Source organism: Phoca vitulina, unplaced genomic scaffold (assembly GCF_004348235.1).
Source record: "Phoca vitulina isolate PV1807 unplaced genomic scaffold, GSC_HSeal_1.0 scaffold14, whole genome shotgun sequence".
Taxonomy (NCBI): Eukaryota; Metazoa; Chordata; class Mammalia; order Carnivora; family Phocidae; genus Phoca; species Phoca vitulina.
This window is the reverse complement of record NW_022589717.1, coordinates 45,368,312-45,383,837: the sequence shown is the minus strand read 5'-3', so window position 1 is coordinate 45,383,837 and position 15,526 is coordinate 45,368,312. Positions and strand designations below refer to the sequence as shown.

At 38.8% G+C, this 15,526-nt stretch overlaps 1 pseudogene; it reads left to right on the top strand.

Moving 5' to 3' along the window:
- Window positions 1-656: 656 nt before the first annotated feature.
- LOC116637348 lies at window positions 657-7,146 on the top strand (annotated as a pseudogene).
- The last annotated feature ends 8,380 nt before the right edge of the window (window positions 7,147-15,526 follow it).

Sequence of the window (15,526 nt, the reverse complement as noted above, 5' to 3'; positions counted from 1 at the left end):
GTATCACCTGCAAGTACAGTTTGTTTTTTTTTCTCCTTTCCAATCTGTCTTTTCCTTTTTTACCTTACTGCACTAAGATTTCTAGTAAATCACTGTCCAGGTGTATACCCTTGTTTTATAAAATCTCTGGATTGTGTTTTGTTCTTTTAAATATTACTGGTTTTAGTAAACAATTATCTTGCCTGGATTTCAAATGTGAAATTTTGTTCCCCATAATGTACAGCTACAGATATGCCAACTCTGTTTTTTGTTTATTTGCTTAAGTCTGACACTCCTAGGTATCTCCCCTGTGTCTATATAGTTTAGCAGACAGTATTTTGGGCAGTGATTATGTAAAACACTTATGCGAATAAGGCTTCCACCATCTGCCCTCTGAGTTGATTGTGGGTTGAGGGTCACATTCAATGGTTCAACAAGTCTGCAAATTTCCTCAGGCTTCCAATTTTCTCTATGTTATCTGGTGTCTCCAGCACATATCTAGTTATTAGTCAGCCAGAAATGTATAGAGAATTTATTAACTTATTTTCTACGGCCCTCTCACTTCCAAAATAATGTTTTAGCTGCTCTATCAGACACAGTGAAGTGAATCTATCCCCTCCACCCAGAAAGAGGACAGGCTTCTGTAACCTGAGTGGGAATAAGGGTGAGGTAGCAAGATGGGAAAGCATCAAGACAAGAAAGCCACAAACTTCCCACTAGCAGTGTTCATGTGTAAGTGCGTCTCAACTTCTTGTCGTGTTTGGTTGATTTCTAGTGCACTGATTTTTTAAAATAATTTTGTCCAGTTTTATACTTGTTTTGAGGGATTTGCTCCACTTCCCCACACTTCCACTATTTTAAATCAAAGAATTTTTGTTCATTAATAGATACCATTAAAAGAATAAAGAGAAGATATGTGTGCCATATCCAACCAAGGACTCACTCAAATGTAGTTCAATATGGCGGGACCACAAGAAAGAGAATAGTTGTTTACAGCCCTACTCCAGGTCTCTTTGAAGGATAATGGAGAAGAGAATTCCTTTCTGTGTGCAGAAATTTGACAAATCTACTGGTATTAAGGTTAAGTATGCCTTTAAGACAAAATGGTTAGAAGTACAAATTCATACTGATTCACTTTCTAGACAGTAACTTTATTAGTTAGGGTTCTTTAGAAAAATAGAACCAGTAGGATGGACGTGTGTAAGTGTGTGTGTGTACATACACATATATATATGGAGAGAGAGAGAAAGAGATTTATTTTAAGGAATTGGCTCACTTGATTATGGAGGTTGACAATGCAGGGAGAGTGGACAGGGTGCAGACCCAGGAAGAGTCAATATTGCAGAATTCCTTCTCTTTTGGGGGAAGGTCAGTCTTTGTTCTATTAAGGCCTTCAACTCATTGGATGAGGCCCACCCACATTACAAAGGGAATCTACTTTCCTCAAAATCCTATTTAACCTGTTTAAATGTTAATCATCCCCCAAAAAAACCCTTACAGAAACATCTAAAAGAATGCTTTTCCAAATATCTGGGCACTATGGCCTAGCCAAACTGATACACAAAAGTAACCATCACAGTAAGAGACATGTAAGTGACATAACTGAAAATTTTGGTAACAAGTAGATCTGAGGAAGAGATATTTTCATAGATTTTTTAAAATGAGAACCAAGGTGTTTACATCCATATGAATACCCTCAAACTGGCAACGTGAAGAGGTAGCTCTTGATAATCTTGTAGACAACATGAGCCCCTAAGATGGCAGCGTAGGCAAACAGCAGTGAACAGTGACAAGTTTATTAAACTGAAGTTCTTCATAACAGAAGGAGAAGCAGTTTATCCTCAGTGGAATAAACATTTTCTGTCGTTTTAGGGGGTTTCCAGATTGCTGTTGAGAACAACCTGCTTTAATGCTTCTGACTGGTATCATTGGTGGTTGGCCCATCAGCACTTGGAAAAGTTGTATAACCTCTCCTTTCCTATATTAAAGTTCTTATACCTGTAATAAATACCTCCACCTGTGTTTTTTTTTTTTCTCCTATGTGTCTTTTTCCTGTACTTTTCTAAACTTACTGCACTGGAGGCATCTCTGCCAAATAAGGAGAATATGAAAGGAGAGTGACATATCTGGTCCTCTCTGTAAGCCCATCAGTATCTAAAGATTTTTGGTCAAGATCTTGAATGCTTTCCAAATAGTACTCTCTAATAATTTTCTTGAAAATCTTAGGCTTTTCTCTTGGTTACAGAGGATTTAGAAAAAAATAATAATTTTATAAAAGCTTCAGTGGGGCTATCTTTAAGTCTGGACTTCTTTTGCAATCTTTGTCTTTTTCATCAGGCACAAATATTTGTTTCTGCCATACAGCTAGATAGTGGTTCTCAACTAGGGGTAATTTTGTCTTCCAGAGGAATGTTTAGCCATGTCTGGAGATAGTTTTGATTGTAAAAATTAAGGGTAAGAGGGTTTTGCTAGTGGCTTAGAGTGGGTGGAGGATGGAGATGCTGCTAAATGGCATACTGTACAAAGGACAGCCCCCACAACAAAGAATTATCCTTCCAAATGTCAATCGCACTCAGGTTGAGAAATCATGACCTAGATTCTTACAAGGGTGATATAATTCTTCTTAATTTAGGGATAATTAAACGAAGGTTCTGTGAAGTTAACTCATGATCTACAGTTACACAACTACTAAGTAAAATCATCAGACTTTTGTTCTTTTCACTACATGGATTACTTCTAAACCTACTATTAAAGACAGTTGTTTTTACCAGCTGCTAAGTGAGAAAACTTTAGAAATGCCAGACTTCACACTGTATTTAAAGTGCAAAGGATAAGAAACAACTTGTGCAGCAACCTTTGAAACGTACATGTAGTCTTGCCCATAGAAAACACTTTCTTGCCAGTGATATAGATTAATTTTCGTTTTCAGACCTATTTTTCTGAACAAAATTATCTGGTATTCAGTGCAGAAATGTTCTGCATAAGTAAATAAATGCATTTTACAACACAACTTTATCTTTGGAAACTAAATGTTATATCACACCTATGTATCTTACATATTAATGATAGTCACTTTGTGATAATCAGTCTAAATAGTAACATCTATACATGTTTTCTAGCTCCTCCACCTATCTTCCTGTAATGGGTTGAACTGTGTCTCCCCAAATTTCATATGTTGAAGTCTTTGACCCCTGGTAACTCAGAATGTTACTGCATTTGGAGATAGGCCATTAAAGAAATAATTAAAATATAAGGAGGTCATGAGGGTGGGCCCTAATCCAATATGCCTGGTGTCATTGTAAGAGGAGATTAGGACACAGAGACATAGAGGAAAGACAATGTGAGGACACAGAGAGAAAATGGTCATCTATAAAAGGAGAGAAGAAGAAACCAATCTTGCTGACGCCTTGATCTAGGACTTCTAGTCTTCAGAACTGTGAGAAATAAATTCCTGTTGCTTAAATCACCTATTCTGAAATGTTTATTACGACAAACTTAATCCACTCCCCAACAACATATTACAGATCCATGCATACAATGCAGATGCAATACATGAGTATTGACATATTCCTAAATACTCCTACATACTTTTCATCACTGTCATAATCATTGCCTCCCCTTCACAAAACCCCAACATGTTGCCCACTGCCAACTAACATCTGTAAGAAATGAGTGGAAAGTGGCAAAGTCAGTAACCATCATTTGGCTTGATAGAGCAGATTTTTCAGACATGTTTCTGCACTAGGTGATCCATAGGTCAAAGACAGATGTTTAGATGGAGGTGGAGAGAATAATTTTTCCTAAGAATTAGCAATAATCAGTATAAAAACTCAAAGAAAAATGACTCTGTGGCTCAAGACAGGCTCTGGAATTAAAACACCATCCCTTAAGTGGCAAATGATTGTTAATATTTGTTCTACCAAAAATATCTTTTCTTTATTAGTATCTTTGTCTTTTAAGACTTATTAAAAGAGTAGAATGGACTTTTGACCTAATACAGACAAAGGTTATCTTCTGGGCTATCAGAAAGAAAAGGTATCTTCTTGGTTTACAAAAGTGGTGTTGTTTTTTTTTTTAATGTTAATTCCAATATGATTTTTTTTTCTAAAATTGGATATATAAGACAGCATCTTATGCCTAATGCATTTACTATATCTAGTATTTTTCTCAAACAAATTAAAAAGTTTAGACAAAGTAACTTCTAGTCACATGGAGTGTTTAATGTTGTTTTGTTTGCTTTTTTTTTTTTTTTTTTAGAGAGAGAGAAAGCACCCAAGCGGCGGGGAGGGGTGGGGGCGCAGAGGGAGAGGGAGAGAGAGAGAATCTTAAGCAGGCTCCATGCTCATTGTGAAGCCCAATGCAGGGCTTGATCTCACAACCCTGAGATCATAACCTGAGCCAAAACCAAGAATGGCTCACTTGGAGGGCCTGGGTGGCTCAGTCAGATAAGCGTCTGACTTGGCTCAGGTCATGATCTCAGGGTCCTCAGATCAAGCTCCATAACAGGCCCCCTGCTCAGTGGGGAGTCTGTTTCTCCCTCTCCCTATGCCCCTCCCCCTGATCAAGCACTCTCTCTCAAATAAATAAATAAAATCTTTTTTTTTTAATAAATAAAATCTTAAAAAGAAAAAAAAAAGTCGCACACTCAACCAACTGCGCTATCGAGGCATCCCTAATAATGTTATTTTAACTCAGAATATACCAACTGATAACTTTAGAATGGCTATTAAATATTAGTCAAATGAATTTTCTTGATATATTTTAGGTTAGAGTATGTACTTTCTATACAAATAAAATAGCTTCCTGAGTTTAAGTAATACACCAGCTCATGATTGTAAAATGAGGCAAACTGTTACTAAACCAAAATTAGAAAGCTGTCAAATGTACTTTAGAATAATATGACAAACCACTACTGAATCTGGGATGCACTAAAACCTGAAAAAAATTAATACTAGACAAAATTCATAGTATATCTAAAAACTTTTTAATTTTATTCAGAAGCTTATTTATGTCCAAAAGTCTTTATGCAACCCCCCCCCAAAATTGCCTAAGTTTTCCACAAATTATTGTTATTTTAACAAGTTTATTTTAAACTGTCATTCAATATATATTCAGCATCTGCCAACAATTTCTCCTCCAACAAGGTAATTCCAGGGGACTTAGATGATACTAACATTCAACACTTTCCTGCATTCTTTTCAGTTATTTCCTTCTCTTAAGATACAATATTCAGGCCTCTCCACTGCAAACACTTGACCTGGTCCAAGTCAGATTTAAAACTTATCCCTTCCACATAAGAACCATACCCACCTCAATTTTCACAATTTCAGTCACTGTTTGCCAGTTATATTTTCTATTTCTGTAACTTCTCTATCACCTCTCAAATTTTTTCTCATTTTTTTTCAACTGATGCCACAAGACATGTAAGGCCAAGTTTTCTCCCATAGGTCAAACACAACCTAACACTAAACTTGATACATCTTTAATATCGAAATAATTTTGAACTCAAATCATTCATGGCACTAAGAGAATAAAGGCGGCATAAATTCTTCATTATAAATATTAACTGAAAACTATAAAAATATAACCATGCCAACTACCAGAATTATAACATTTATAGTATAAATATTTCAGAATTTCACTAATAATCTGACTACATGATACTTGGTACCTAAAAATCATTTAAAGCTTATTAAAAATAAATGAATAAGGCTACTGGTTTCAGCTTATACAGTACTAAGTAGGAATGAGCACTGTTTCCACCTTTACAAGAAGGAAAAAGCTAGAGATACACAAATTAATAATTTTCATTTAAACCAATCAGGGAACTGAGGTCACAGGGAAAATAATAAGGAATCCAAACTGTACAGACATGGTCAGTGATTTCCAATTATTAAGTCTGTTTGCATAAGAAGAATTAACCTGAGAATGAGCCTTCTTCAGAGCCACTCTAGAGAAGAAACCTAAGCTAGAGGCATTCCTTGCCCAAAACTCCATGACTGGCAAGTACAATAATGTGCCCTCCTACAAGTATATCAACAGCCACATGAACACCCTCCACCAAGGGCCACAGGCCAACCTGCCAATACTGCCTGGCCTTACTCCATGCCATCTATCACCAAGAACTGTCACTAAGATTGTCACCAAGAACATCTGCGAGACCTGCATGATCCAGAAAGGCTGGAACTGCCTCAGCATGGAGCCAGTCCTTCCTGAGGGACTGCCAGCTATCCAAGCACATCACTTTCCCATTTCAGGAGGTACAGATCTACCATATTAACCCCTACGTGGTCAAGGAGTTGGTCCAGAGTCTCATGGTGCCAACGTTTGCCACTAGGATCTTTGGCCCCATTTGGAAGCAAGAAAACATTGCTCTTACCTTCAAGGAACTTTTGGGCGCTGAGGGCCACAGGGGGCTACTTCGATGCATTTGTTATCATCCTGGATGTGATGCAGAACCACCTCCTACAGATGCTGTGTCTGGTGGCCACGTCAAAGCCTGCCTCCATCAACTCAGAGGACATCCGCAATAAGAAAGGCAAGGTGTCAAAATGTATCTCAGAAGTACTGGAGAACAATGTGCTCCTGGACCAGTGTGTGGGGAACCCCAAGGCAGAAGGTGAGGCCACCAAAGGGTTCCGGGACGACCCCACAGTGTCCCGTGGGTCCACCATTGCCACCTTCACAGCGTAGAGAACAAAGAGGTAGGATGGGTGCCCTTCTTCCCACTCTGTGGCAGAGCCCCGAAAGATCGCAAGGCTGAGGTGCGGCTGTAGTTCCGCAAGGTAGCCGCAACAGCTTCTAGCAGCAATGCAAGCCCAAGGAGCGGGTGATGTGCGTGCAGCCCAATGAGGCCACGTACACAAAACGACGGCCAAAAAGCCCAGCATGTCCTCCAATCCCGAGGAGTAGGCACTGGACCTGGCTTATGGTAGTCGATACAGGCATGGGAACCTCCCAGATGCATGTGAGCCCACATCCTGGGCCACTTCTGTGGGACGTAGATGCACGTTACGTTCAGTGACTTGCTCTGGGAAGCGTGCCGGGTCTTCACGCCACTGCTGCACAGGATCGTGCAAGAAGCCCCAGCCCATTACTTACTTTACGGCAGTCGCGGCCCTGCAAAGGCAGGCGGATGAGCCGAGGAGAACGGTGGACTTCCAGTAATCAGACACCTCCAAGTAAGTTAACTCTCACTGGTTCCCCTGCCCCCTTCCTTGGCCTTGTCTGTGTCCTTCCCACCTTCTCACCTCCCCACTCCACTTTGAGAGGACTTCAGGACCATAGTCCTCAGCCGCCCATTCCTGGCCCGTTGCAAACCCTGCCCGCCCCTTGCAGCTGCTGCCTGAGTCCAGTTACATTCCTCAACCACTGAACACTAATACTTGCACCATGACTGTACCCTGTTAGCTCAGCCCCTGCCTGAGCCAGTTTTTGTCCACGGAACTGAGCCCCAATGGAAGGAAAGAGAAGAGTAGCCCTTCCATCCGTCCCAGGCTTCTCGGTCTAGAACAGGATGATAAAGGCGACGGGGGGGTAGTGGGTGGGCCTCAGTGGGGCAGTGGCCAGCTCACATCCCTGTTGGCTGTGAGTAAGCTCCGCAGAAGTCACGGGAAGAAGTGAGAGCATGCACATGGAGGTGCTTATCAAAGGCTGTGAGAGGGCGCCGGCAACCACTGCAGCCACGGTGACATTCCCCATTCCTGGTCACTAGCTGGAAGAGATCTTCCCGCCACCCAGCAATCCCTATATCTTGGGCCGCCTGGATATCTCTCTGCACCACCAGCTGCCTCCCACCACTCCAGCTCTCCACTCTGTGGCCACCCCCACCCTACTCCATACATTGGTGGCCCCCTTGCCACTGGAAAAGCAGAAGCAGTAGCTGGGATGCCCTACCTTAATCCATTGCCATTAAATCCACAAACAGAAAAAAAAAGCAAAACCAGTTTTTTTTCTTAAAAGAAACATAGTTTCAAACAAGACTTACCTGAGGGCAAGATGTAACTTTTTAGATGGGAATCTGTGTAGGTTTGCAACCAGAGCTTCCCAAGTGTAATCAGAAACTGGCCTTTGTATTCAGAGGGCAGGGAGAGACCTAGGAAACAGGCAGGCCATTCCTGGTTGGTAGATGGCAGTTTTAATAAGCAAAGGGAAGTTACATAGGAGTCTTGCCTTGAGTGGAGTAAATGGATCCTTGCACCCGCTCTACCACATCTTAAAAGTTTATACAGAGGCCTTAACTAGATCCAGTCATGTATATCATGCAGGTGTTCTCCACACCACATCACTGTCTCAAGGCTGTGTCCTCTGGAGCAGCCTCTTGGAGTGGGAAAGCAAGCAGAACTCACATTCCAAGGACAGGGGAGGAAGTGAGGAGCCTTGCAGTTACTGTATCCAGCTCATGGGTCAACGGGGGGAGGGAGGGGTCACATTTTTTTCAATGACCTTCCCCAACAATCTGCAGGAAAAAAACAGGACCTGAGCATTTGTTTACCTGGGACATATGACACCAGATACCATTTTCAACCATAAGAAGTTTTGGATAGAAATTTTTAACAAATTGCTAAAGATTAATGTGTAGTAGCATAAGGGTGCAAAACCCCTAAGGGCATGCAGATACAGGGGAATAAACACCCTCTTGCTTTTTCTCCAGGACCCCCCCCCCCCCACTAACTCATGGGGAAGATGGAGAGAATCCTGAGAAAACTCCCTGTGGTGCTGGGCTTGGAGAGCAGGACAGAAGGCCCTGCAGAAATTTCACGTAGAACAACTTTATAGAACACAAACCTTAATCCATAGGAAGTAAGACAAAACAAAATACACAAAACTGTAGACATGCAGTATTCATGGAAAACCTATTGCAGCTAGGAGAGACAAACAAAGGAAAAAAGAATATATCTGTTGCTGGAGTGGTGGAGGGTGGGATGGATGGGGTGGCTGGGTGATAGACATTGGGGAGGGTATGTGCTATGGTGAGCGCTGTGAATTGTGTAAGACTGATGAATCACAGACCTATACCTCTGAAACAAATAATACGTTGTATGTTAAAAAAAAAAAAGAAGAAGAAGAAGAAGATAGTAGGAAGGGAAAAATGAAGGAGCGGGGAGTCAGGGGGAGACGAACCATGAGAGACTATGGACTCTGAGAAACAAACTGAGGGTTCTAGAGGGGAGGGGGTGGGGGGATGGGTTAGCCTGGTGATGGGTATTAAAGAGGGCACATACTGAATGGAGCACTGGGTGTTACATGCAAACAACGAATCATGGAACACTACAGCAAAAACTAATGATGTAATGTATGGTGATTAACATAACATAATAAAATTAAATTAAAAAAAAGAATATATTTGTTCCTGGGGAAGAGCAAGAATATTAGGCCCAGCCTTGCATTAGTTTGGAGTACGGGCAAGGATACCTGGGGGGGAGGGATGCTCCTAGACTTTTACCCATTTTCACAGTACCTACCCATGACTGAGGTTTTGCATGTGAGAGGGTTTTAGAAAACAACATGCTTATATGTCCTCACAGCCACACTAGTAAGAATAAAGTAAAAATATGATGAAAACAGATGGAATTGCTGCAAGAGATAGCTCCTTTTGCAGAGAGACACAAAGGGAAGACCTAAAGTCTAGAGGGGGGACCCAAAGTGATGCAGAGAGCATTTATTGAGATGAACCCATATGTATCGTTCCACATCATGAACACAACATATCATTAGAGAAATGCAAGGTATCACTGTGGGGCACGGAGGGTGAGCACAGAAACAAATATTTAAAACTCAGCCAATTCCTGACTAGATTAACACAAATTTCCACATTAAAGACATAGCTGAAAAAAAAAATGAGCTCATCTCTAAGTAGAAAAGTATTTATCTCAGTATTTACCATTTTGCAGAACATGTTGAATTTCAACAAGAACAACATTACAAGGCATATAAAAGGCAAAAACAAAATGTAAACAAGAATCAATTATGACACAGATGTTTAAACACTTAGGGAATTTAAAATAACCATGATTAATGTGTTAAGGGCTCCAATTTCAAAGGTAAGCACATGCATGAGGAAATAGTTGATTTCATCATATGGAAGGAAACTATATGAAAGAAGCATATGGAAATGCTAGAAATAAAAAACAGTGATGTGGAAATGAAGGCTATTTCTTTTTTTTTTTTTTTTAATTTTTTATTTATTTATTTGACAGAGAGAGACACAGCGAGAGAGGGAACACAAGCAGGGGGAGTGGGAGAGGGAGAAGCAGGCTTCCCGCTGAGCAGGGAGCCCGATGCGGGGCTCGATCCCAGGACTCTGGGATCATGACCTGAGCCGAAGGCAGACGCTTAACGACTGAGCCACCCAGGCGCCTCATGAAGACTATTTCTGATGGGTTCGTCAGAAGACTTGATGCAGGTGAGAAAACAAACAATACAATTGAAGATTCATGACTGGAAAATATCCAAAATGAAATGCAAAGAAAAATAAGTCAATAAAACAGAACAAATTATCTAGAGTTCCAGGATGGTTATCAAACTAACTTGGTTCTGATCAGAATCCCAGAAAGAGAAGTGAGAAAAGAGGGGAAAGAAGATGTTTTTTGAGGAAATAATGGTCAGATTTTTTCCAAAATTAAGACCACAAACTACTGATCTAAGAAGACTGAAGATACAGAAATGGGGCAGGGGGAAGCACCATCGAGGCATAACATATTCACCCCAGAATTCTGTGTATAGTAAAAATATCTTTCAAAATGAAGGAGGGGAAGAAACAATAGGAATTCTCTGTCAGCAGACTAGCTCTAAAATAAAAGCTAAAAAAAGACTCCTCAGTCAGAAAAATATGATAAGTTACATATTTGTAACATTTAAAGAACTCTTAAAATCTTAAAAAAAATCCCCAAAATTAGTGGTCAAAGATAGAACATAATCTTCAATAAATAAAATATAGGTGACAAGCATAAAAAAATGTCCAACATCAATCATTAAGGAAATAAGAGTTAAAAGCACAAAATACTACCATGTATCTATTAGAATAGCTGAAATAAAGATAAAAACGATGCAAACGGGGAAAAAAATCCGAGAATACCAAATATCACAGAGGATGCAGGTAACTGGAACTCTCATTCACTGCTGCTTAGAATGCAAAATGTTATGGTCACTTTGAAAAACAGTTGAGCAGTTTTTTAAAAAGTTGAGAAGTCATTTACCATTTGAACCAATTATATCACTTCTAGATATTTACCCAAGCAAATTGAATACTTATGTTCAAACAAAAGCCTGTATATTGAAGTTTATAGAAGATTTATTCAAAATTGCCAGAAACTGGGAACAACTCATTTGCCCTTCAGCAGGGGAACAGTCTTTGTCTATTCATACAATATAATACTTCACAGGAATGGAAAAAAAGTGAAGTATTGTGGGGCGCCTGGGTGGCTCAGATGGTTAAGCATCTGCCTTCGGCTCAGGTCATGGTCCCAGGGTCCTGGGATGGAGCCCCACATCAGGCTCCCTGCTCTCAGCCTGCTTCTCCCTCTCCCTCTGCCGGCCACTCCCCCTGCTTGTACTCTCTCTCTGTCAAATTAAAAAAAAAAAAAAAGTGAACTATTGTTTCATGCGTCAACATGGATGAATTTTAAAAGCATTTTCAAAGATCCAAAAGCCTGTATATTGTATGATTCCATCTATACGTGATTATGGAAAACAAAATCATTGGGACAAAATACCTATCAGGTGACTATGTGACTAAAAAGGGGTTGCCCAATGGAATATTTAGGGCAATGAAACTATACAATGATACAAATAGCATATGTATTTGCTAAAACCCATAGGATTTTATACCTCAAAGAGCGAACTTTAAAAACAAGCAAACAATCTGTACCTCTGAAACAAATAATGCAATATATGTTAAGAAAGAAAAAAAGAAGAAGAATATAGCAGGAGGGGAAGAATGAAGGGGGGGAAATCGGAGGGGGAGAAGAACCATGAGAGCCGATGGACTCTGAAAAACAAACTGAGGGTTCTAGAGGGGAGGGGGTTGGGAGGATGGGTTAGCCTGGTGATGGGTATTGAGGAGGGCATGTTCTGCATGGAGCACTGGGTGTTATGCACAAACAATGAATCATGGAACACTATATCTAAAACTAATGATGTAATGTATGGGGATTAACATAACAATAAAAAAATTTAAAAAAATAAAAAAATAAAAACAAGCAAACAGCAATAATAACAGTAAAGACATCAACCAGGATATTAGGAAAACCCAAGATGAAATGCAGTCCCGTACAAACTAATTTAACTGTATTATAATTAATTGTTAGACCTCACTTAAAGACATGAAGAAGAAAGGAGCAGAACTAGGTAACTTTGAAAAACAGGTTTTGATTGGATTATTGTATGATACTATATAATGATGGATACATGCCATTATGTATTTGTCCAGACCACAGAATGTACAGCACCAAGAGTGAACCCTAAGTCAAACTATAGACTTTGAATGATTATGTGTCAATGTAGGTTCATCAATTGTAATGAATGTATCACTCTGGTGGGGATGTTGATAATGAGGGAAATTATGCATGTGTGGGGCAGAAGATATATGAGAAATTGTTATAGCTTCTCAATTTTGCTGTGAGCCTAAAATTGCTCTAAAAACACAAAGTTTTTAAAAACATAAAAAAGATAAATGTAAAAGCTTAGTGAATGCTTTAAACATTTCTAAGTAATATACAGATTATCCTTAAAAATCTTAAATGACTATTTTACAAGCTTTTCTTAAATCAAGTGGTTATATTTGTTTGTGTTTCCTGAGAAAAATTACAGGAGACTCAGTTAGTAAGAGGGCCATTCTTATATGTGATCCCTTGATTCTCATCTTTAATACTATGAGGTCCTGAATTTTTTACAACCTATCCCTGACATTCTCTCCCCAGTTACTTTTAGACTCCTGGTCATGAGAAACATACGTGTTCCATGTTCCCCCCCAACATGACTCGATACTATCACTGACACTTATCTTTTATCTTCCCAAGAGATACTCTCCATGCCTATAGGACCTAGAGCACACAAAAGACCCAGCAACTAGAGCCAGACATTTAGATCTAGCACTGTAGGTTTATATATGAATATTTATTTAGATATTAAAATATTCATCTACATTTTATTCATTTAATCACTATTGGATGAGATTAGATAGATTTTTGCTGCTGTTTCTCAAACTTTAATGTTAAACAGAATAATATGGAAAGCTTATTAAAACAATTTTCTAGGCCCCATTCCCAGAGACTAATTCAGTCTTTTGGGATGTGGCCCATGAATTTGCATTTCTAACAATCTCATAGGTTATGCGAATACTGCTGGCCCAAATACCAAAATTTGAGAACTGCTAATCTAAAACATCTCATATACTTTCCTTCAGTTAAACTGTTTTATATAATCTGGCATGAGAGATTTCTATGAATCGTATTTCTTGATCTTAGACGTGATCTGTACACAGGAATAGGCTGTATAGGTCTACTCTAGGGCAGTTGTGGCTAAAACTTGGTTATTTCAGAATGTACAAAGATGATCATCATAATCTTAAAATTAATGTCAAACATTTAAAAATGTGTCTATGTAAGCAGTATAAATAAGATACCTACATGGTATATAATTATACATACAGAGCCTCATTTTCATTAATATGTCATTGCCATTTTTGAAGCAAAGCTTCCGTGAACAGCATTTATGACTTCAGAAGGAAAAAGGTAAATTTAAAAACAGTATAATTGAGAAGCAGAAGTAAAGGTGGTGTTCAAATTGAAAATCCAGTGACATACAGAAAGTGAAATACCAAATATATATATCAACTTCCATTCATGGATAGCCTATGCATATAGAATACAAATTCCTGTATATTACATTACTATCAACAATATTACCATGTTTTCTGCACATACTTGAAAAATTGCATGGAAACAGATATCCTGCTGTTACTACAGTGCTTATTAGAACAATTTGTAATCTAGGTTGTGAAAAAGAAATTCCTTTGAGATATATGTAAACAAATGGGGATTTTCCTTTCTTGATCATGAAGGCATAGAGTCACTTGAGAAAATATTTGAAGCAGTCTGACCATCCATATGGATCATCAGTGTAGTCCATTGTTATTTTGTAATTTTTTTAAAGATTTTATTTATTTGAGAGAGAGAGAGAAATATTGAGAGAGAGCATGGGCAGGGGGGGCCAGGAGAGGGAGAAGTAGGCTCCCCTCTGAGCAAGAAGCCCTACGCAGGGCTGGATCCCAAGACCTCCAGGGATCATGGCCTGAGCCTAAGGCAGATGCTTACTGACAGAGCCACCCAGGTGCCCCTATTTTGGAATATTTTTTACTTTCTGCAAGCTGGTACTCTTTTCCTGAATCTGACAAGCAAAAGGCAAGTTAATGTTCTGGAATGTGTTCCCAAGCAAAAGGCAAGTTAATTATTCTGGAGTGAACACAGATTTAATGCATCATGATGTCATTTTTGTGTGCATTAATAGCTCAACTTCACATTAGAATTTATCACACACCATAGACTATTTTGTATTCAACAGTGCACAAAAACTGATTCACCCACAGGCTTGATTTCTCTCTTTAAAATAGTAGTCCAAAAAGGGAAACTATGGTCCTCAGATACAGAATACATGTGTCAAATGCTAAGAAGAAAATGAACAAGACATTCGCTCTTTGTAGCTAACCATAATCTAAACTATATCAGTAATATTTATCTTGGAGCAAACATTTTTTTTTTCCAACTGCTAATATGAGTCTTACAAAATAACCATTCTGTTGTACAGGTTTAGAAACTGTGTCCTTCCAAAAATTAAACCCATTCATCTTTTTACTCTACTATACAATAAATAACCATCTGCTCTTTCTAAAACACTGTCATTGGCATAGCCTAGACAAGGTTAAGGTAAATTGGAAATTACCTCCGAAATAATAAGGATCATATTGTAGATTTACAAAGGATATAAAAAGATAATATAAAAACTCAATAATAAATACATTTAAAAGATTCATCTTTATTTGAATATTTTACACTTGAATCTATAGGAAGTATAACTTACCAGTCTAGAAGTGGGCAAGTGGTCAATACTGGTTTTCAAAAATGAAGTGGTGATTCCTGTCCTAGGTCTTCAAGAACAAGAATGAATTGACAGAAATTATGGAGATAGGGGTGCACAGTGTGAAAGTTCTAAACAGTGGGAACAGCTACCTATAAAAGAAATTATATAATGTATGCCATTTGCTATGTGTTAGGTATATAATAAAGTGATGGAATAGAATTTCTGATGAGAATTGGGTTGGGTGTCAGAACATGAAAAATAAAAAAATTAGGAATATCAAATAAGTAACTATAACAACTCAGGTTTAAGTCCATGCCCCATTGCTACAAGATCAGTGAGCTTAGAAAAATCACTTAACCTTAACACTTCAGATTTTCCGTATGTTAAATGTGATGATAAAATAAGTTCTGTTACCATTGCTGGCATACAGTGCTATGGGTATATATCATTACTATCATGGTATTGAAAG